General features: G+C 34.5%; 1 long non-coding RNA gene across 1 annotated transcript; it reads right to left on the bottom strand.

The window, feature by feature from the left end:
* Nucleotides 1-10,664: 10,664 nt before the first annotated feature.
* On the bottom strand, nt 10,665-21,950 carry LOC135150146 (uncharacterized). The gene is made up of 4 exons (XR_010288443.1): nt 21,798-21,950; nt 21,099-21,196; nt 11,033-11,102; nt 10,665-10,950 (listed from the first exon to the last, which is right to left on the bottom strand). It is a non-coding gene; the product is annotated as an uncharacterized LOC135150146 (long non-coding RNA).
* Between the last annotated feature and the right edge of the window lie 1,535 nt (nt 21,951-23,485).

Raw genomic sequence — 23,485 nt, 5'->3', positions numbered from 1 at the left:
TCTTCTTTGAAATAGACATTATGTTGACTGGTCCAAACAAATCCATATGCAAGAGCTGAAGGGGCTTCACAATTGATGAAAGAGTTTTGCTTTTGAAAGAGCTTCTCTTTTGCTTTCCTAGCTGACAGGCTCCACATAATCCATCTTTGGAGAATTCCAGCTTGGGTAGACCTCTTACCAAGTCCTTCTTTACTAACTCATTCAGGGTTTTGAAATTTAGATGAGACAATCTCTTATGCCATAGCCAACTGTCATCTGAGCTTGCTTTGCTGAGAAGGCAAGTGATAGATTCAGACTTTACAGAATTGAAGTCAGCTACATACACATTTCCTTTCCTTTGTCCAATCAGAACCACATTGTTGTCATCTTCTTTGGTGACAACACAGGCTGCAGGAGTGAAATTAACTTTGTAACCTTTGTCACAGAGCTGACTGATGCTAAGCAAGTTGTGCTTAAGACCAGACACCAATGCAACTTCATCAATGATGACATTCTCTTTTGCAATCAAGCCATATCCCATAGTATATCCTTTGCTGTCATCTCCAAAGGTGATGCTAGGGCCAGCTTTCTCCACAAACTTTGTGAGCAGGGAGGAATCACCAGTCATGTGCCTGGAGCATCCACTATCCAAGTACCACAAATTCTTCTTGTGGTTTCCCTGCACACATTTCACAAACAGATCAAGTTGATTTTGGTACCCAAATTGCTTTGGGTCCAGATTTGTTAGTCTTAGCAGTCTTTTCCACTTTCTCAACCTTTTCCTTGGATTGAATTGGTTCAATCTTTGGTTTTGGTTGAGAAATTGGAATATCAACTCTGTTTTCAAACACAGGCCTTTGAGGCATGCATACATTGTTCATTCCATGCAAATTTGAATGAAATTGAGGCATGTTAAAGGCATTAAAATAAGGATTGGACATATATGGAATGTTAGGCTGAGAATAAGGATTGTGAGGCAATAAACCAGGCATCATATTCATAGCAGATAAATTCATGTGAGGAACAGATGTCATAGGAATAGGCAAAGACAAATTAGGAGCAATCACAGTTTTACAATTGGCAGATAAATGATTTACACTACCACACTTGCTGCAGGTTTTCCTAAGAGCACTAGCATTGGGAGTGTAATTGGTGTGCTTGTTAACTCCTATTTTGCCATTTCTATTTCCTTTCTTCTTGTTCTTGTTACTGGAATTAAGAGTGTTATTAACACTATCACTGGTCTCAGAAGAACTATTCTCACCTTTAACAAAATTCTTTTTAACAGGACCATATTTCTTGTTAAGCTTCTTGAGAACACTCTTGTCAACTGATGAGTTTTTGTTCAACTGATGACTCTCATCAGTTGAGACTTTGCTCTTCAACTGATGATCATCATCAGTATTCTCATCACCTGAACTGTTCTCAGATATCTCAAGCACTTTCTTATTCCTCTTCCATTCATTTTCTACAAAGGTCTCTCTACCTTGCATGTTAATGATATTTGTGGAAACATCCCTACAAGATTTCCATTTGGCAATAATCTCTTGTTCCTTATCAAGCTGCTTTCTTATGATCTCTTCTCTCTTCAGAACAACCAAGAGATCATCCTTGGCTGTCTGACACTCAATTTTCAGCTTCTCAAACTCAATAAATTGAGCTTCTAAGGCACTGTTTCTATCACTAAGAAAGGTGTTAGCTTCCTTAATTCTACTATTTTACTTAGTAAGAGATTTTAAAGAAACATGCAAATGATATAATTCTGTAGACATTTCATTAATAGTAGCATTGCATTCATCTTTAGTTAACTCAACTAGGTTTGTAGTGAATACCTGACTACTGCTTCCAGTGTTTTCTTCTTGATCTGTGGAGTTGGCCATTAGAGCTAGATTGACAAACTCCTCCTCTTCATCAGAATCATCTCCAGCTGCCCAATCATCCTTTGTGATGAATGCTCTTTCCTTTTGTTTGAGAAGTTCATAATATTTCTTTTTGTAGTCAATGTTTTCACTTGACTTCTTCTCAACTTTAGGCTTTCTGCACTCATTTGCAAAGTGACCTGCATTCCCACAGTTGAAGCACTTGAATTTTGATCTGTCTACCATGCTTCTATCAGACTTGGGATTGCCTTTAAATGATTTTGCAGAGTTAAAATTCTTTTTGAATTTTAGTTTGGAGAATCTTCTTGACAGGAAGGATAGATGCTCATCAATTCCATCACTTTCTTCACCAGAATCAGCTACTTCTTTCTCTTTTCTTTTTCCTTTGCTTGACTCTGAGCTCTCCTCTTTGACCAACTTCTCAGTTTCTTCAACTTGAGACTTTCCCTTGTCCTTGACAGTATCCTCCAGAGATGCAACTAGAGCCACAGATGAATGCCCTTTCTTTTGGCTTTTCTCAATCTCTTCATCTTGCTCCATTTCAAGCTCATAAGTCTTCAAGGTTCCATACAGTCTCTCTAGAGTATAATCTTTAAATTCTTGTGTATTTCTGAGAGAGACTGTCATGGGTTTCCATTCTTTGGGAAGAGCTCTTAAGAATTTCAAGTTTGAATCCTTAACTTGATATACTCTTCCAAAGAGCTTTAGACCATTTAACAGTTTTTGAAATCTGTTAAATGTATCACTCAAACTTTCACCAGCCTTGAAATGGAATGACTCATATTGTTGAATCAGAAGCTGCATTTTGTTCTCTCTCACTTGCTCATTCCCTTCACAGATGGTCCTGATGGTGTCCCAAACTTCTTTGGCACTTGTGCAGCTGATTACACTATCAATCATTTCTTGATCCAAACCATTGAACAGAAGATTCATGGTTTTCTTGTCCTTGTGCACTTCTTCAGTATCTTCTTGAGAATATTCATGGATAGGTTTTGGAATCATCTTTCCTACCATGTCTTCACCATCAGCTCCCATACTTGTGCAGACCTTCATTGGGACATGAGGTCCTTTTTCAATGCAGTTCACATAGCTTTCATCAATGGACAACAGATGCAGATGCATTCTCACTTTCCAGTGAAAATAGTTGTCTTTGTCAAGAACAGGAATCTTCACTCCAGCATCCTTCTTTCCCATCTTTCTCTAGCAGTGTTGATCTTTTTCCCTGTTTGTTGGGAACCTCGCTCTGATACCAATTGTTATTTTACACCAACTATGAGAAAGATTGTAGAAGGGGGGTTGAATACAATCTTTTACAAATTTAAAAGATTCAAGAATAACACACTAAGAACACAGTAAACAGAAAAACACCAAGTATTAAAAATACGGGTGGATTGAATGATCCACCCGTGAGATTTTATATAGAAGAATCTGTGGATTGTTTACAATTCGCACAGCTGCTGGTTCATCACTCAAAACAAGTTCTATCTCTCAGATTTTTCTCTCAAGTAATTTGAACAAGTTCAACTGATGCTACTAACTTGGTTATATACTCCAAGTTTTACAAAGCTTTTAGCTAGATTACAAAATGCACTCTAATCTAAAAACAATGCTGCACAACTTTGTCTTATGCATGCTTTCTGAGATGTCTTCATCTTTGACCATCATCTTGATTTGATCCAGATTGCACTGCATGAGATAAGTATGTTTCTGCTTCTTCTTTATTTTCCTAATTAGGCTTCCATGTCTATTTTAGTGTAATTCGATCCATGTGATTTGTCAGACTTAAGCTCTAGTCACTTTCAACTGCTCTTAGCTTCATCAGTTGAAAGTTCTAGTTGCTTTCAACTGCTCTTGACTTTATCAGTTGAATGCCCGGCTCATCGGTTGAATGAATTACAAACTCCATCAGTTGAATGCTGTTCCAGTCTCATCAGTTGAATTCCTCAGCATCATCCGTTGAACACTTTGTCTTCAGTTGAATGCTTGATTTTCATCAGTTGAAACATCATCCAGTCTTCATCAGTTGAATAGTTACATCTCATCAGTTGAATATCCTTCACTTAGATAAAATTACATGGCATTGGATATTTACAATTAGCCATCCTATTCTACCCATCCGTTGATAATTCCCAAAGATAAGAAATATAACAATTACAACTGAAATTTGATAAAGATTCTAAGTAAGACATGTTACAAAAATGTTTATGTTATCATCAAAAATTATTGATTCCTAACAAATTATATTTTTAAATAATTTAAAAACTGGAAATCCAAAACTAGTAAAACTAGACTCAGAAGTCTCTGCAGAATTTGATGCAAGTTAGTTTAGTAAAACTACACTAAGCAAAACTACACTATGTGTCCAAAAAATTATTAAATAATCATTTGTCTTTATATTTGAAATTACAAAATGTGTATAGTCACTTATTGGAGAGATACTGCCTAAAATTTGACATAACCATACAGTAATTGATTTTGTAGTTCTACACTTGGTTGTTAATTGGCAATCATTGTAAATATTAAAAGCCGGACTTGAGAAGATAATATCAGTTATGTAGTTGGTTATAAACCCTCTTCATTTGCAGATAGAGGAGATCACCTCATAAAACAACAATTGCTTTATGACTTCCATCTAGTTACATCACTTGTTAGGTGTAGATACAGTTTAAAATGCAGGGTTCTCTCCTTCCTACTTTCTCTAGTTATTGGCTTCTTTAAAAAAAAAAAATTATATATTCCACAATTATGTAAAAGTATTCAAACAAGATCTCTCTCATAAAAGTGCAATTTTGGGATTACCCGTCCAAAGGCTGGTAAATTGACTGAGTTGCAGGGCAGTTTTGGTGAAAACGTGAAGTTGATGAGTAGAAGAGTCATGATGATCCTGGCCTACCACATGGCAACCTGCCAAGTGGTTCGAGCTCTTTTTTCCTACCAATTCCACCTGAAATGGTGTTTTGTTTGTCATTAGTGGTGCACGAGTCTCAAATCTCAATGTCGAAGATTATTTACAAAATTATAAGACATTCAGTCTGAATCCATATATTTGATGATCAACAGTGGGACTTGCAAAGGGGAATGCATGTGATCCGACACACGACACTCCTCTTCAGCGAGAACCTAGAAGTGGTGTAACCGTATTTAAAATTTTGGTAAGTACAAGTATAGAAGAATCTTTGTTATTTGTTATTATCAAACTATGACTAATTTTGAAAAATTGCACAATCGGCAGAAGCTACTAGTGGAGGAAAGTTGGAGTGATCCAGTAGCTTCACATATCGTGTTTGGCCTTGTCGAAAATGAGGCAATGAATTGGATAATAACCAGGGGAGACCTAGGTTATATACCTGTTATTCGTTGAGGTTTCACAGTATTTCCGTTGGACGTGTATCGGGCTCCGCTGAAACTCTTGGCATATTTAATAAAGACTAATGCCAAAAAATAAAGTTGGCATTGGGTGCAGTTGGCACACCAACATCTTAAGGGTGCAGTATTAAGAGGGTGTATTCAAGTAGGATTTCATAGATTATTTTTAATCTATGAATTTTAAGAAATTGTATCTGATTTGAGTTTGTATGGTTTTTTGATAAAATATGGCAGATTTTTAGGATTTAAGTACAACGATTTCAAAAATCTTAAAATATATTGTATAATTTCACCAACAGATTTTGATGGATTTAAAACAATCTCAACTAAATATCATAAATTTTTAAGGAAAATTTAAAATCCTTAATGAATACCGGTAGATTTTGTAGCATAATATAGAATCCCAATTAAATACGTCCAATATTCTTTTACATTTAGTGGCAAAAAAAATAAATTACTCTCGTACATTTAAAATCTTAGTTGAATATGCGGTCTAAAATTAATTAAAAAAAAATTCTATTTTGGAGAAAAGTTGTCAATATTTAAAGTGGTCCATAATAGGACCTCGTCAAAATTTATGATCCGACTCAAATGAAATAAACTGAATATATATTAAGCAAAAAATAACAAATCACTTAATCTAAAATTGAAACTGGTGAAAAAATGTCTCAATAGAAAAAACAACTTTCTTTCATCTTAATACACCCCCTTAATCTTTTATTCTTTTTCCTAAACATTATCTTTAAAATTATTTCAAAAATGCTTCCCAAATCTTTAATTTCCTTCTATAAATCTTACTTTTAGAATTAAATAGGGTTATTCAATTGAGATTAAGAAAAAATCATTCATAATCTTGGTATATTTAACTCGAATTTTTAAAATTGCATCTAAATCTTAGGGGTAGTCAATTGGGAGCTTATTATATCCAATAAAATCTAGTTATATTCTATTATAATTTTAATTATACTTAGAAAACATGAATTTTATGAGATTGTTCGGGCTATTTTATAGTGTTTGAAATTCCATCATAATTTTTGAGATTTTGAGTATTCAAAAATCCGCATAAAAACAAAATCAGATATAATCCATTAAAATCTATGGATTATTACCAATCCATTAAAATCCGAGTTAAATAATCTTAATCCTTTCCTTTTTCTAAATATTATCATAAATTTATTTGAAAGAATTTTCATAAATCTATGATTACCTTTTTAAATCTTACTTCAAAATTAATCATAATCCTTTATACCATTCTATATCTCTATACCACAAATATAAATCTTCATGTTTTGCACCAAAAAGTAGAAATTCAGAAGTCCAACTCGTTTTGTCTATAGGGGCTTTCCAAACTTGGGATATGAATTCAAATCTTAGCTTGTGAAACTAACATCCCACTTTTCGGAATATTAAAATTAAATTCAAAACTCAAAAACAATATAATTTATTAATCTAAAATTGTATTATAGATGGTATTATAACCATTTTGTAAGGTATTTCTGACCATTGTAAATATGTTGTAGTTACATTATTTATTACTTGAAAATATTTCATTTTCTCTTTGTTATTTTAAAAAAAATTATGATTATATAATTATATAGAGTCCTACTCTAATAGAAACCAAATTAGCCTAAAAACTAAAAACCAGTTTATGGACAGTTTTTTATCACTATTTTTAACTACAAAATCACTAATTTGTAGATAATATATCTCTAATTTATATATAGCATATCTCACGAATATATATATATATATATATATATATATATATATATATATATATATATATACACACATATATGCAACGTATATGACCATCATCTTCACCCAAATCGTAGTAATGGACCTCTTACCACCATTACAACAACGTTTCTATGACTTGCCACCATTGTCTATCATCACCAATAGTCACATACACTTTCTATCATAACTTACAAAACTAACGACTACTTACCATCATCATACAACTTCTCTTGCGGCTTCCTACCACCAAGAACCTTACTATTGAAATTGATCATCTATAATCGATTATCAATAGTTTAGATAAGTAGATTTTCTCAATTTTGATAATAAAAATCGCTGTTTACATACGGTATAAAAACAGTGATTAGTGCCGTATAAATTAGTGATACTCGTAGTTATAAATAGTGGTAGAGAAACTTAATTCTAGTTTTTATTTTAATAGTGGTTTCTATTTGATCATGAGCCTAATTATATATAACTTAATGATAGATAGATAGATAGATAGATAGAGAATAATTCTAATATAAGTTTTAGTTGAATTTAACTAGTAATAGACTTTTTTTTATGTAATGAACATTATGTATTATTAATTATTGATTAACTTGTTATCATATTTTATAAGAACTTAATTTTCAAATTAAATTTTCCATAAATCGAATATATTAAAATTTAAATGATAAAATTCCTACAATATAATTTATTTGTATCTTCAAAAATAGTAACATATTATTACTAACCAATACGAACTTTAACCTATAAGGTTATTTTAATTTTTTTTAAAAATTATTAATAATAAACATATAGTTTATTTTCTATTAATCAATATTAATTTATGATTGTTTGGATAGTTTGACACTTATATAAAATAGATGGTTTATAAAGCAGAAAATTTGCCAATAGTTTGCATTGACACTTAATTAATCTAATTGGACATTATTTGGGTTTTTATTATAAAATAATATAACTAAGTACAAACTTTTTTGTGACTAGGCCCAGCCCACCTTGGGAGGTACTTATAATTACCTAGGACAGGAAAACCCTAATCTAAGTAGCAGCCCGCCTCTCCACATCCCTTCTCACCATCTTATGGGTTCCATCTGACCTTAATCCTTCTCCAGATCTCTTCACAGAGGCCCCTCCAGATCTCTTCTCCTCTCATGGGTTCCATCTCACTGTGCTGCTCCTTGTTATATAGGTAGACGTATATACTCTTTCCAATTTTAAATGTACCACATGAACACATATAATATATATGGTCCTCATGCTTGGTAAATATGTCTGTTAGTTGTTCTTCATTTTAGTAGCTAGATATATCACCTTTGGTGTATCTCTTACTTAATAATTGTATATTTACCCTATACATATGTGATGATTTTGTTGTGATCTAGATCTACTCCTGATATATTCATATAAGAACTTGATTTTTCTGAATTTTAGTTTTAATATATTATATTTATAAATTTATGAATTTATTATAAATATGTGTTTGATTCTTATTAATATGAAAAAAAAATCGGTAAAAGAATATGAATAATGCTTCTTTGCATCATTATACAATATCCAAAACTGCAATAGTGGTATAAACTTTTTATTTTTATGTCCACTATGCAAGCAAAATAGATGGCATAAGTAAATAAGGAGTCTATCAATGTGTTATATAGGTTATTTATTAATTTTTCACTTATTTTTATTGTGTTTAAACTTTGTACCATAACATTTGAATATTACACCTTAAACATTTTAATATACATGTGGCTCATTGCTTGTTTGCAGCAACTATCCTCATATTGGTGATGATAAACAATGAAGAAAATGCTCCAATTTTCTCTAAATTTATATCCTCCAGGTAGTATAACATAAACTTTTAGTTATAACATTATAACATAAATATATCTTTTCATTCCTTAATAGTATACATACTTTGTTGTGTAGATTTATGAAGATATTATATATAGGTACATGGTATGGCATTTGTCTAGATATGCTGATGTGGTTAAAATTTCATACTTTGTTTGGGTCACCTTTGTTAAATGTGACGCCCTCCGTACCTTCCTAACGTAGCCTCGCCTTCAACGGCCTGTGGCTTTCTCTTTTTCCCATCTCTCTCTTTCTCCACTTCTATGATCATCACTTTTTGAACTAATGCAACATGGTTATCTAACTCTAAAATAGCTCGTCATGCCTTTAACCCATGTTAAAACCTCTTTGCCTTTTTGTCTTTGAGTACTCACATACGCTGGCACAAGCCTTGCTATTTCTATAAATTTAGCTTCGTATTCTTCCACAATCCCGTTACCTGGCTTGAGCTCTAAAAAATTTATCCCCATTTGATCTTGCATATAATGAGGAAACTTTTTTTCCAGAAATTCCTTATATCTTTCCCATGAAACTTCCGTCGTACCTACCATTGCATACACCGAATCCCATCAATAATATGCTTCATGTTTTAGAAAATAACCGGCAAATTCTGTCTTTGGCCATATCTTGGCATCATTCGGATGTGGTGACCACTTAAAATCTGGAGAATTCACGGCTTGGAATGCCTTAAAAGTTATCATATGTATATATGTCGTATGTCGTTGCTACTTTCCTCGTTCTTACTCTTGCTGGTTCTGTTGCTCTTGAAACTGCTGCTGCTAAGCTAACATAGAAGTTTGTTGAACTAACATTTGTAGCATTGCTGGATCAACTGGTCCAGGTGGATTAGATGCAGTCTTATTAGACTCTAAAGTTTGAGCATAGACATGGTGGTCTTTTTGGAAGACATATTCTCATAAGTAACAAACAATTATTTAGACATGGTTGAGAAGAAAACAACTTTATCAATGTTAACATATTAGTTTTACAAAACAAATGAAAACTTTTCATAGATCAGATCAAATTTTTCTGTACAAGATATGACAAAATGAATTGAGTACAACATGTAGAATGTAAGAGTAAAATAGGTGCGAATAATATAACAGTTATGCTAATAAGACAATTAAATGGAAGTAAAATAATTATAATTGCAAAAGAAAGATTATATATATATATATATATATATATATATATATATGCACGGTTTAACCCGTTAATTCATGGAGCCTTTAACCCGTGCTAAAACTTTGTCTTCCAGTACTCACAAGCACAAGCCTTACTAGTTCTGTAAATTTAGCTTCGTATTCTTCCACCGTCCGTTACCTTGCTTAAGCTCCAAAAAATTTATCCCCATTTGATCTTGAATATAATGAGGAAAATATTTCTAGAGCAATTCTTTATATCTATCTCATGAAACTTCGGTCGTACCACTACACCATAGATTGACTATTGCAACTCTAAAAACTCATTGCTATATGGCACAGATCCATTGCAATAAGGTATATGGCAACGAATATGCAAAAATTAGGCGTTATGTTTGGTCTGGTTGCCATAGGGCCTTATGGCAACTAATTTGGGGCCATATTGCAACATAGTTTTGGAGTTGCAAAATCAGCTTATGGCAACATTTTTAATAATACAGCAACACATATAGTAGCATTGCTATACCTAGTATATCGATGGCAACATATTATGTGCAGTGGCAACGTATTGTGAGTTGATTGCAACAACTTTTATTAACCAATTTCAATTATATAGCAACCATTTACTCCTCTACCATAACGCTAATTTAGAAAAAAATTGGCATGACCTTTACATTTCATTGACAGTCACCAAATTTAATTGGTATATCAAAACACAATCCAACATTCACCAATCCAAAAAATCAACAAGTAGTATTATAGTCTTATTACTGTTGTTTTACATAAGAACATAACCAAGTCTAATAGAAACACAAAATTTCAAGCAAAATAAGGCTAAAGTGCTCCAACTTCTTCTTCATTTTGTCCTCCGTTTGAGAAGCTAACTCATCTCTTAACTTTGGTAGTACTTCTGCAGATTTTGTCTTTTCCATTCCCATTGCAGCCATCTAACATATCATCTGAATCAGATTCACTTGCATTGTAACCTGAAAGGGAAAATCATAGGTGGTTTAGTATTTGATGAACCTATAAACCTGTCAATAATACAGAGGCTTATAGTAGGATTACCAGGTCGTTTCTCACTAACTTTCCAAACTAAAGATCGAACTCAAGCAGCTCTTGTCATCCATAATTTTGCCTGATCCCCATAATATGAAAAAGTTATAACAAATAAGCATCTCAAGAGCTAAAGAAAATCATGACCCATATTGACTAGAGACATCAGAGATATAACAAAAATGAACACTTGAATTTTGGGTGACAATAAGTTGACGTATTTTATTGAGAAATACATCATATGTAATATGGATCAGAACAAAGCATTTCTGAAAAATATATATTCCTTAAAAAATACAGAAAGCAGATGTAAGAAGTACAGAGATACAATAATTAAAAGCAGGAGTAAAGCAATCACCATTAGGTCTATCTGAAGTGCTGCATATATGGCAATAGCCTAAAACATTCTCATTTCATGTTAACTTACAGATTTTATTAGAAACTAACACTACGCCATAAGTGGGCTACTGCAATGGTATTTTATAAGTGTTACAAGCATTTCGTTGCGGTAGCTCAGAAAGCTGAGGTCTATTGTAACACCCTGAAATTGTTGTTACAATAGCCGTTAACCTAGTGTTACATGAATATGACGGTGTTACACGATATGTAACACTAGCATCTGGTGTTACAATAGATATTATGTTTATTTTTTTCCGATTAAAGTAAATATTTATCATAAAATTACCTTTTAAATTATATTCTGGACTATTCATTACTATAAAATATTATATTTAATATTTTAACTTTTTTAAAAATTATTACATCTTATTTAAAAAACAAATAGTTATATATAAAATTAAAAAAGATAGTTTTTACTAATTAAATAATATGTTAATTTATTAATATAAAGTAAATTTAAATTGCTATTACCGAGGTGAATTGTCTCGGCGGTAGTTTTCCCCCCACTAAAAAAAGCCTAAGTCAAGATACACTCACATCACAAACCCATTCTCTCTCTCGAACACACTCTCTCGACCCTCTCTTTCTCTCTCGAACACACTCTCTCGGCACTCTTTCTTCTTCGATTCAAGCATGGATTCAAGCATCAATTAGGTACCTGAATACACAAACACACACACATTGTTCGATTTAGTTACTAACACATCGATTTTTCAGTTGTAGGTAATTAGGGTACTCCGATTTGGGGGTTCTTCGATTAACTTGTAATACATCTTCTATTTTTAGTTTTTAATCTTGCATTTAGTTGTATATCTAGTATAAACTGTTTACTAACAGTTCATATCATGCATTTCAGGGGATTGAAGTTTCTGAGGGGATTAACTTTTTGAGGGATTGAAGTTTCATACATTTTAGGGGTTTCATTGGGTAAACAGCTGCTTTGATTAAGGTAAAAAGCTTTCACTGGGTTTATGTCTTTATATGTGTATGTGTTTAATTTTAATTTTTTGTATTTGCTCGATTGGGTTTATTTTGTATTCGATTGGGCTATTCTGTTTTTGATTGGGTTTATTTTGAGTATCAGTGGGTTTTTGCATGATATTTGTGTATGGGTTAATATAGTGATATGATATGCTATGTTTTTTGTAAATTTTGTGACAACCTTCTTTGTTATGATATTGTGGTTGCCATGTGTTATGATAGGTTTTTCTGTTTATGCATGATACACTAATTGTTTTTCTAATTTTTTGTTACATGATATGGTACAACTTTTATATTTTATTTTTATGTTAGCATGTGCTACATAATTGACATGTGACTGGTTTAATGTGCTGAAATCCAGTAGTTTTGGTGTCTGATGATATAATAGATATTAATATTATGCTGACTTGACTCTATGTTTTGATGATATGTGCTGAAATCCAGTAGTTATGTCATTTTCGCGCTGCTTTGATGATTACTGTGCTGTTAGTGAATCTGTACATTCTATAATCTCATAAATAATTGTGTAGGCTGAGTATTAGTTTAAACAAATGGTTTTGAGATTGGCACCTAGACAAGTATATTCATATTACGCTGACTTTATAGGTGCAACGTGTTGAATCTGTTACCGACTAGTTTTAGAAATGGAAAGTGATTATGGTAATAAAAGCTGGATAGGACTTCCACGATACCACGAAGAATATGAAAAGGGGATAAAAGCTTTTGTTGAGAAGGCATTTGCCCTTTTTTCTGTTGGTGATGAATTAAAGTGCCCCTGCAAAGATTGTGATGATCGTAAGTGGCATCGTGCAGATGTAATTTATGATCATCTAATTTGCAGGGGACCTTCTATGTCGCATGTCCAGTGGATTTATAGGATTTCAGGAGCCAAAATAAGAGATACGACAGATTTTAAGGACTGTGAAGCGGGGGCTGCCTTCGGGGATAATTTACAAGATATGTTCGATTGTACAGGTAGGAGGTTTCAGAATGTAGAAGTAGGACCAAATGCGGAGGCTAAAAAATTTTATCGCCTTGTCGAGGAGGGAAAAAAACCGCTATATCCGGGCTGCACAAATTTTTCTATGCTAAGTTTTATCATCCGTCTTTACCATTTGAAGTGTGTCCATGGTATAACCGAGTCGGGCTTCAGTGATTTATTAATTCTGATTAAAGAAGCCTTTCCTGAAGCCAATGTGCCTATATCTTTCACTGCTGCTAAAAATATAATCAAGGACTTAGGTCTTGATTATCAGAAAATACATGCCTGCCCTAACAGTTGCATGCTGTATTGGGGCAATAATAAGGATAAAATAGTTTGTGATAATTGTGGGGTTTCGAGGTGGGTTATACAAGAAAAGAAAGGGTCTGCTGTTAATGATGATTCAGAGAGAATTATTAGCAAAGTACCTGCAAACGTCATGAGATACTTTCCCCTTAAACCTAGGTTGCAAAGAATTTTCATGTGCAAAGAGTTTTCTAAACTCATGACTTGGCATGCAACGGGACGGGTAGAAGATGGTAAGCTTAGGCATCCGGCTGATGCCTTAGCTTGGAAGATGATGGATGCTAACTATCCTGAATTTTCTTCGGAAATTCGAAATGTAAGACTAGGTGTAGCTGCTGATGGATTCTCTCCGTATCGTACGATGAGTGTTTCTCATAGTACATGGCCTATAGTACTAGTAAACTACAACCTCCCACCTTGGATTTGCATGAAACAAGAAAATTTAATTCTTTCGACGTTGATATCGGGTCCAAATTCCCCTTCAAATAGTATCGACGTATATATGCAACCATTAATCGCTGAGTTGAATGAGTTGTGGGATATTGGCATCCAAACCTATGATGCCATGACTGATCAGAACTTCAATTTACGGGCAGGGGTACTCTGGACCATTAGCGACTTTCCGGGCTATGCTATGTTGTCCGGTTGGAGCACAAAAGGCAAGTTAGCATGCCCGGTGTGCCATTACGAAACCTGCTCAGAATATTTGAAACACAGCCGTAAGATGTGCTATATGAGTCATCGTAGGTTTCTTGATCCTTCCCACAAATGGAGGTTTGACAAGAAAAATTTTAACGGGGCAATTGAGACGAGGCAGAGTGCAGAACCGTTGACGGGAACAGAGGTTGAACAACTGCTGTTTGGGTTTAAAAATCAGTTTGGAGAAAATAAAAAAAGAAAGCGTGAAAGTGGCATCCCTTTTAAAAAGAGGTCTATTTTTTTCGATTTACCTTATTGGAAGCATAATCCATTAAGACACAACCTCGATGTCATGCACATCGAAAAAAACATTTGCGATAGTATATTAGGTACCTTGCTTAATATTAGTGGGAAGTCAAAAGATCATTTGGCAGCTCGATTTGATTTACAAGAAATGGGAATACGGAAGTCCCTTCATCCGATGGAATCTGCTGATGGGAAATCTTATGAAATTAATGCAGCCTTATTTGACATGTCAAACAAGGAGAAAGACATATTTTGCAAGGTATTAAAGAATGCAAAATTACCTTACGGTTGTGCCTCTAATATTAGTCGTTATGTGCACACAAACGAGAGGAAGATATTGGGGTATAAGAGCCATGATGCGCATTTTATACTTCATTACTTGTTGCAATTTGCTGTGAAGAAATCAGTCAAAGCTGATGTTGCGAAGCCGCTGATAAAATTCAGTGCATTTCTTCGAGGTTTGTGGAGTAAGGCCATTCACTTGGATGATATCCGGAGGCTGCAAGACGAAATTGTCAACATCTTATGTGAATTTGAGATAATTTTCCCACCTGCTTTTTTTGATGTCATGGTGCACCTCCCCGTTCATTTGAGTAGAGAGATTGAATACGGTGGACCCGAGCACCTTCGCTGCATGTATCCTATTGAGCGATATCTTTGTAAATTGAAAAACTATGTCCGTAATAGGTCTAGACCCGAAGGTTCAATTGCAGAAGGCTATTTGGCAGAGGAGTGCGTTACATTCTGTTCAAGATTTTTGGGTGGTGAACCATTAACTGATTTTTCAAAATGTCCAACAAATGCGGAATATCATATTGGAGGCAGAAAGAATAAAGATGGCAAAGTTATTCAGCTAGCAGATTCAGTTTGGAAAGCTTGTCATACTTACATTCTTTTCAATTGCGGTAATAAGGAAATTGAGACATTGATCGAGTAAGTTATTTACTCCCTCATTCATTTGTCGAGTACTAGTATATATGAACTTGTTTTCCTCGTAAACTATTTGAATTAATTGTTCACCTAATATTTTCTTAGGGATCACCGTGCGTTAGTGGAAGCTCATTCAAAATCAAAAAAATACAAGAAAGAGCAAGCACACTCTGAAGATTTCTGGAAGTGGTTAACAGAGGTGGTGGGAAAAAGGGTGGAAGTTTCATCTGATTTACGTGTCCTTGCTTTGGGTCCTAATCGAATGGCCAGGAGGTTCAGTGGCTACGTGGTAAATGGATATCGTTTTCACACGAAGAGCAGAGATTCAAAATGCACAACCCAAAACAGCGGTGTATTTTTGACTGCTGAAACGACAAGTTTTGCAAGTTCGAAAGATGATAATCCAAAAGTCGGGGCTGTCAATTACTATGGATCAGTTGAAGAGATTGTTAAAGTTGATTACTGGGGAGTTTTTGCAGTGGTTCTTTTCAGGTGCACTTGGTACCAAGAAGAGAAGGATCCATATGGTCTTACCAAGGTGAATTTTAAGAAGACCATCTGCAGATCAGAACCTTATGTCATTGCATCCCAGGTGCAACAAGTATTTTACGTGGAAGATCCGATTGAAAAGATGGTGTATTATGTCATAAAAAAATTACCAAGGGAGTGGTGTGATGCTGAACAAGAAAATGCATATGATCAGATTGATGACAGTCATGATATCGAACCTGGGCATGAAATTCATAGTAAAGATGGTGAATTTAGTTGGTTCAGGGATGATATCCCTAAAATAGAATTTCCCATTGAACAAAATCAAGAAGACCTGTAGTTTGATAATGTTGTATTTTAGTTAGTTTGATAATTGGTTCCCTTATTGTAGTGCTTTATATCAGATGTTGCTCTACTTAATTAGTTGATGTTGTTTTATTTTTGCCTTAATTTTTAGTCCTAATTTAGTTGATGTGTCCTATCTGTTGTTTAATTATTTTATTGTCCAAATTTAGTTAATTTTCTTGCATTATTGTAGTGCTTTATATCTGTTGTTACTCAAATTTTGGTGCAGAAAATACAGGTCTAATTTGCAATTACTTGTGCCGCGTCTAATCATCTTCTTTTAAATTTGCACAGGATGGACGAGAAACTGATAACTATAGTACTGCACTATGATGGAATCTTCAGGAGGAGTGGATTTTCCCCTGGAAAGACCTTGCCAGTAGCGAAAGTACCAACCGAAGAATTTTCTTATTCAGTTCTTATGGAATACGTCAAGGATTATTTGCATTTGACGGAAATTGGAGGGGTATATACGAGAGATGGCAATAGTTGGAGGCTTCTGACCAAAGATAAAGAACTGCTAGAGCTTGTTGATCGATGCGAAAATGATGGAGAGATGGATCTCTATGTGGACACTGTGGTTGATAAAGGAGTCGAGCCCTCGGTACAAATGCAGCCACATGTAATTGTACGACCGAGGAAGAGCATTATTACAGGTATTATAGGGCCAACCAAGGAGGGAGTGAAGCGCACATTCGTGACTACTCACCAGCTCCAACAGCAACAAGAAAAGAAAAAGAAGGCAAATAAAAAAGCACCTGAGCCGCCGAGGAGGATTTTATCACCACGACAATGTAAAAAGCAAGCTGCAGGGACTCCAGAAAAGAAAGAACCGGTGGTCAATAAAAATGGTTCAGTGAGGAGAAAATTGAATTTACATGAAGGCACCGATGTTGAGGTAATAATATTTTAATAATTATGATGTCTAGTATATATCTTTCATATAATGTACCAGAACTTGCACATTAGTGAAACTTTGCTTACAATATTAACCAAAATAATGCCCCTGCATAGATAAATATTTTATCAGCTGCTTTGTGTTTTTCATGCTAGCATGCTTTTTAAGTGGTTATAATGATGTCTAGTATACTCAATTGGTACTATTGATTTCTTGCAGGTACCAGCACAAACAACACCAACAAAGAATCCTTACGAGGAAAGGAGAAACAAGCAAGTGCTCGAAAACAGAGAAAAGTTTAAAGAACTTGGCTTGGATAAATTTTTGCCTAATCCTAATCCACCAGCAGTAAAGATAAACAAGGAAAAAGATAAAGTCCAAGAGGAATCAGATGAATATATCTTGGAAAATGAGAGCGAGGAAGAAGATAGTGAAGATTCATCAAAGGTAAAGCTTGTTTCATCGTTATTATGGTTAAAACTGATAGGCTTGTTTCATCATTATTATTGTTGCATCTATTCACTTAGCATTTTACAATTTGTACTAATTTTACTTTCATTAGTCTCCGAAGAAAAAGAAAATAGCACCTGGCCCCAGGACCCGTTCCCGAGCAAATGATGCGAATTTATGTGAGAAGGATCCCTTGCATGCTACGCGCAAAAAAGCAAGTAAAAAGGTCCCCGCCAAGGAGGGAGTTGAAAGTTCAACTGCTCCAAAGCTTCTAAATCCGACATGTAGTAAACTGTTAAAACAGTGTGGTGATATTCAAAGTGGTTCTATTGCTGCCTATGTCGCATTGCGCGAACGTCAAAAGCAAAATCTGGAACTTGACCCAAGGATTGAGGATGCTGGTGAATCAAGTTTACCAAATGAAGTTGAAGAAGGCGAACCAGGTAATTAATGTACAAGCACGATAATTTCTATATTTGCGAGATAATTAGCATTAATAGGGCCAAAATTTTTTACTGATATTTCTATATCATGTTTATACCTGGATAGCTCCTAAAAGGTTTAGAGGAAGATCAAAAATGTATAAAGTTCACGGTAGGACTGCTAATGAAAAGGTGGTCATTACATTGAACAAACAAAATCAGCCAATTGGAGATAAGAAGGTTACATCTGAGTTAAGTAACTTTCTTGGTACGCTGGTTAAGGATCATGTGTCCATTACTCATGTTAACTGGCATGTTGTTCCAGAAGACCTAAAGCAGAAAATGGTGGACTACACTCTGGTAGACATTTTTACCTAAACCTGACAAGCTTTTTCTTTTTCATTTGTTTGCATTGAAATAATGTATTTTATGTTTGATACATTCTAGGAAAGGTATGATATCCCTGATGGAGGTTTGAAGTGGATAAACAAGACACTAAATACTTGCTGGAGAGTGCATAAGTCCCGGGTCAAGAAGGAGCATTACACAAAATATGACACCGATGAGCAAAGGCTTGAAAACAGACCTCTTGAAATACCTCTTGAGGATTTTAAGTTGTTGCTGAAGTATTGGGCAGATGAAGGAGTTCAGGTACTCCTAACACCCTAACACGCATATAAAAAATTAAATTATACTAGAATTGTCAATTTGCTTCATGTATTAGAGACACATAAATACATTCTAAGTAGAGAATTAAATTGTTTTTTAACAGAAACTTGCAAGGGATAATACATCCCATCGTAATTCATATGCTGACCCACATACTCTCGGTCGTACACCTCTTGTTCAAGTTAGACAAAATTTGGTATGGCATCATTTAAATTTTTACAGTAAAAGTATTCAATTTAGTTGCCACACTAGCTAGTCTGACATTGGTATATATAATTTTTTTGTACACTAGAAAAACACAGACCCTAATCTTCAATCTCCATCAAATGCTAAAGTGTATTTTAGAAGCCGCAAGCGCAACCCAAAGGTCACGTACAAATCAAATACCGAAGTCATTCAAAAACGATTGGTAAGCATATTTCAAGTGGTGAATATAAACCCTGAACATGTTCTACCTTGACCAAATATATTGCAATATTATATTGTAGGATTCCATTGACGAGGTGCTGAAAAAAGGGAATGATGCAAACGAGTTGCTTCCCAGTGGCGAACATGGAGCAGAGTGGCTCGTGGGAAGGAAAGGTGACATGCCTAGCTCTGAAAACAATCCTACTACTCCACAACCTTCTGTTGCTGATTTGAAGCAGATAACTCAAGAGCTAGAGGCCAAGTTTAACAGAAAGCTTCAAGGTAATATGGCTTGGATGTTAAAAAAACTAGCTGAGGCGAATCCGGGGATGAAAATAGATATTGGGGACTTTTGTGCCGCTGAGTCAAGTGATCATGATGAGAATGGGACTCCTTTTGGCAGTGGAACTCAAGTCACTCCTTTGGCCAGTGGAACTCAAGCTACTCCTTTTCCCAGTGGAACTCAAGGTGAAGGCAGTGAACGCAACACAATCTAGTTCCGGGGAGGTTCCGTATTTTAATGGTTATGTAATATATCGAATTTCTTATATTGTACACTCTAGTTCCATATTTTAATAGTTATGTAGTTGTGTTTGTTTTGGTTGGTTGATGGAGGTTGGACTTGGAGTTGTTTTGGTGTAGTTGGATTGAGTTTGGTGTAATTGGAGCTGTTTTTGGGTAGTTTGCTATAATTTGATTTGTGATTATGGGATTCTTCTGCAAACAGAAATGACATTTCAAAATTTTATATATTAAGTGTTACATTAGCCTTGTTTACTGTTACAAAATCACAGTGTTACATTATTTCTACCTGATGTTAAATTATTCTGAACTTTGGTGTTACAATAAACAATTATAGTGTTACAATAGGTTGTGTGGGCCCCGCATGTGGGACGCAGGTGTGGGTCCCACACGTGGGTCCCACATGTGGGGCCCACTTTTAAAAAATATCAGTCTGGCTATGGTAACATCTTTTCAGGTGTTACATTTGGACATTCTGATGTTACAAGAGGACGCTATTGTAATACTTTTACTGCTGTTACAATAGATCAAGCAAGTGTTACAATAGACAGTCTATTGTAATGCTCGCAGATGTAACGCCCCCTAGTGTTACAATAGACGGATTGTAACACTTTTTTGGCCTATTGTAACAGCAAAAGTGGCATTACAATAGCCCACTTTTGGCGTAGTGTAAGCAAAGCAGGCTTTTTTGCAATCCATCGCGTTATCAGGTGGAAAAAGAAGTTAAAGCAAACTTGCCTATAGGGTAAAAACTTTCAATCATATACCCATCCTAAGGCAAACTTAAGACCAAACACCATAAGGTGAGCTCATTGTAACAGTTTTAAGGTTCAGTACTAAAGTATAGATACAATTCAAGCATGAGTTTTGAGATGAAGTTGTGAGACTGATAATCTTTACACCAGCTAAATGCAAGGTGTAAGGTCATAACACAAGAAGAGGAACAAAATGAGTCACACGAGCAATAAACAAAACTTCATTCCAGACTAAATATAGTCCTTCCATCTATAGACCTCTTCAATTTAAATCCTTACATATTGTCATCAAGCCTGGTTGATACCTCACTTTAAAACAAACTGTGTCATGGTGCGATAATTACCTTAGTTCTTCTTTACATACTAAAAAAACTAAAGAAAGACTAATCCACTAAGTAGACACAGCAACTTCTAACTTTTACATCAGCATATAGAGTTGTCTAAAAGGAGAGCTTAAACGTTTGAAAATCAAGCGGTAACAAACCAAAAAAGAAACAGAAACAAAGTAAAAAAAAGACAATATGGCTTCCAACATCCATCAACTATAAGATAAATATATTAAGTACAGAAAACATACCCTAGCCATATTAAAAGAAGGAAATCGTGAGAATGCTTTTGAGAGAACATCATCATTCATCTCATTTCCAAGATCACCGGAAAATAACCTAAAATCATCTACAAAACAACACATTTAATGAGCTTAAGCACTACTCTTTCGTCAACCTGCAAACGAAAACTATATCATGCCACTTGATAAAAGCACAATATCTTGAATGTTTGTAAATTCTCATTTTCAACTTCTCTGATCAAGAACCTAATGAAATCCCCTTGTGTTTCCACAATCAGAAGATGGACAAAAAAATGGAGCAGAAAAATTATAATGATGGATATAGCATAGGAAAATCAAGTTTGTCAATCTTGACCTATCATCATTATATTATAAGCTTGTTTGATGTCACTATACCGGGAGAAATTCTCGTAATCCATATAGCACAAATTACATATTGTTTCAATGATAGCATTCATCATTATTAGAATAAGAAAGAACCACCAAGAGTACAAAAATTTGAAAATTCCCGAATAAACCCTAATTACCATATACATGTAAAATGAAATGCAAGAATCAATAACTGACAGTCAATTAAACCCTAATTAACACTCAATTGAGTGAAAACATAAATAAAGAAGCATGAATTGACACCCATCTAGCACTAATCGAACACCCATCTACAAAAAATGAACATTTTTACAGAAGAAAATTTGGGGAAAAACGAACCTTTCGAGCTTTAAACTTCTCCGAGCTGCGTGTTATCTCCACCAAGCTTTAAATCTCATATCCTCCTCCGTCGTGTTCTTCTCAGTTTGTGTGTTCGAGTGTGTGTTTGTGTGTCTGAGATTGTGTGGGTATCGGGGGAGTTAGAGTGATATTTGTGTTTGAGTGTGTGTTTTATTTGGTTATTACTTTTTCTGTTTAGCGGGGGGAAAATATATAAATCCCGCTTAAAATTTTGCAAGTCCACTAAAATTTTCAGAAAGCCCGCTTAATTCTTTGGCCCAAATCTTCTATGTATTGCAACCGTAATGTAAAGCATTGCAATAGCATGCATTTTGTAACACCCCTGAAATTTGTTGGTTCAGTTGTAATGTTTTTAAAACCCCTTGCAATAGATATGAATTCATGTCCTAATAGCAACATTTTTTAAAGAATTTTTTGAAATCTGGTTGCGAAAGCCAATCTGGCATTATTCGGATGTGGTGACCACTTAAAATCTGGAGAATTCACGGCTTGGAATGCCTTAAAAGTTATCATATGTATATATGTCGTATGTCGTTGCTACTTTCCTCGTTCTTACTCTTGCTGGTTCTGTTGATCTTGAAACTGCTGCTGCTAAGCTAACATAGAAGTTTGTTGAACTAACATTTGTAGCATTGCTGGATCAACTGGTCCAGGTGGATTAGATGGAGTCTTATTAGACTCTAAAGTTTGAGCATAGACATGGTGGTCTTTTTGGAAGACATATTCTCATAAGTAACAAACAATTATTTAGACATGGTTGAGAAGAAAACAACTTTATCAATGTTAACATATTAGTTTTACAAAACAAATGAAAACTTTTCATCAGATCAAATTTTTCTGTACAAGATATGACAAAATAAATTGAGTACAACATGTAGAATGTAAGAGTAAAATAGGTGCGAATAATATAACAGTTATGCTAATAAGACAATTAAATGGAAGTAAAACAATTATAATTGCAAAAGAAAGATTATATATATATATATATATATATATGCACGGTTTAACCCGTTAATTCATGGAGCCTTTAACCCGTGCTAAAACTTTGTCTTCCAGTACTCACAAGCACAAGCCTTACTAGTTCTGTAAATTTAGCTTCATATTCTTCCACAGTCCGTTACCTTGCTTAAGCTCCAAAAAATTTATCCCCATTTGATCTTGAATATAATGAGGAAAATATTTCTAGAGCAATTCTTTATATCTATCTCATGAAACTTCGGTCGTACCTTCCATTGCATACACCGACTCCCACCAATTATATGCTTCATGTTTTAGAAAATAACTCGCAAATTCTGTCTTTTGATTATCCCTCCTTCATTAGGGCAAAGGACATCTCCATTTCATTTGGCCATATCTTGGGATCTACCGGATCTGTGACCCCTTAAACAGGAGGACTCACGGCTTGGAATGCCTTAAAAGTTACCATATGTATATATGTCTTCTGTCCTTGTTGCTTTACTCGTTCTTGCTCTTGTTGGTTATGTTGCTGTTGAAATTGCTGAGGCTAAGCAAACATAGAAGTTGTTAGCATCTGAGTAATTAATGGTTGGATCAACTGGTCCATGGGGATTAGATGTAGTCTCATTAGACTCTGACATGGTGGTCTCTTTGGAAGACATATTCTCATAAGAAACAAACAATTATTTAGACATGGTTGAGAAGAAAAC

Source organism: Daucus carota, chromosome 2 (genome assembly GCF_001625215.2).
Source record: "Daucus carota subsp. sativus chromosome 2, DH1 v3.0, whole genome shotgun sequence".
NCBI lineage: Eukaryota > Viridiplantae > Streptophyta > Magnoliopsida > Apiales > Apiaceae > Daucus > Daucus carota.
This window is presented reverse-complemented; position numbering and strand designations above follow the sequence as displayed.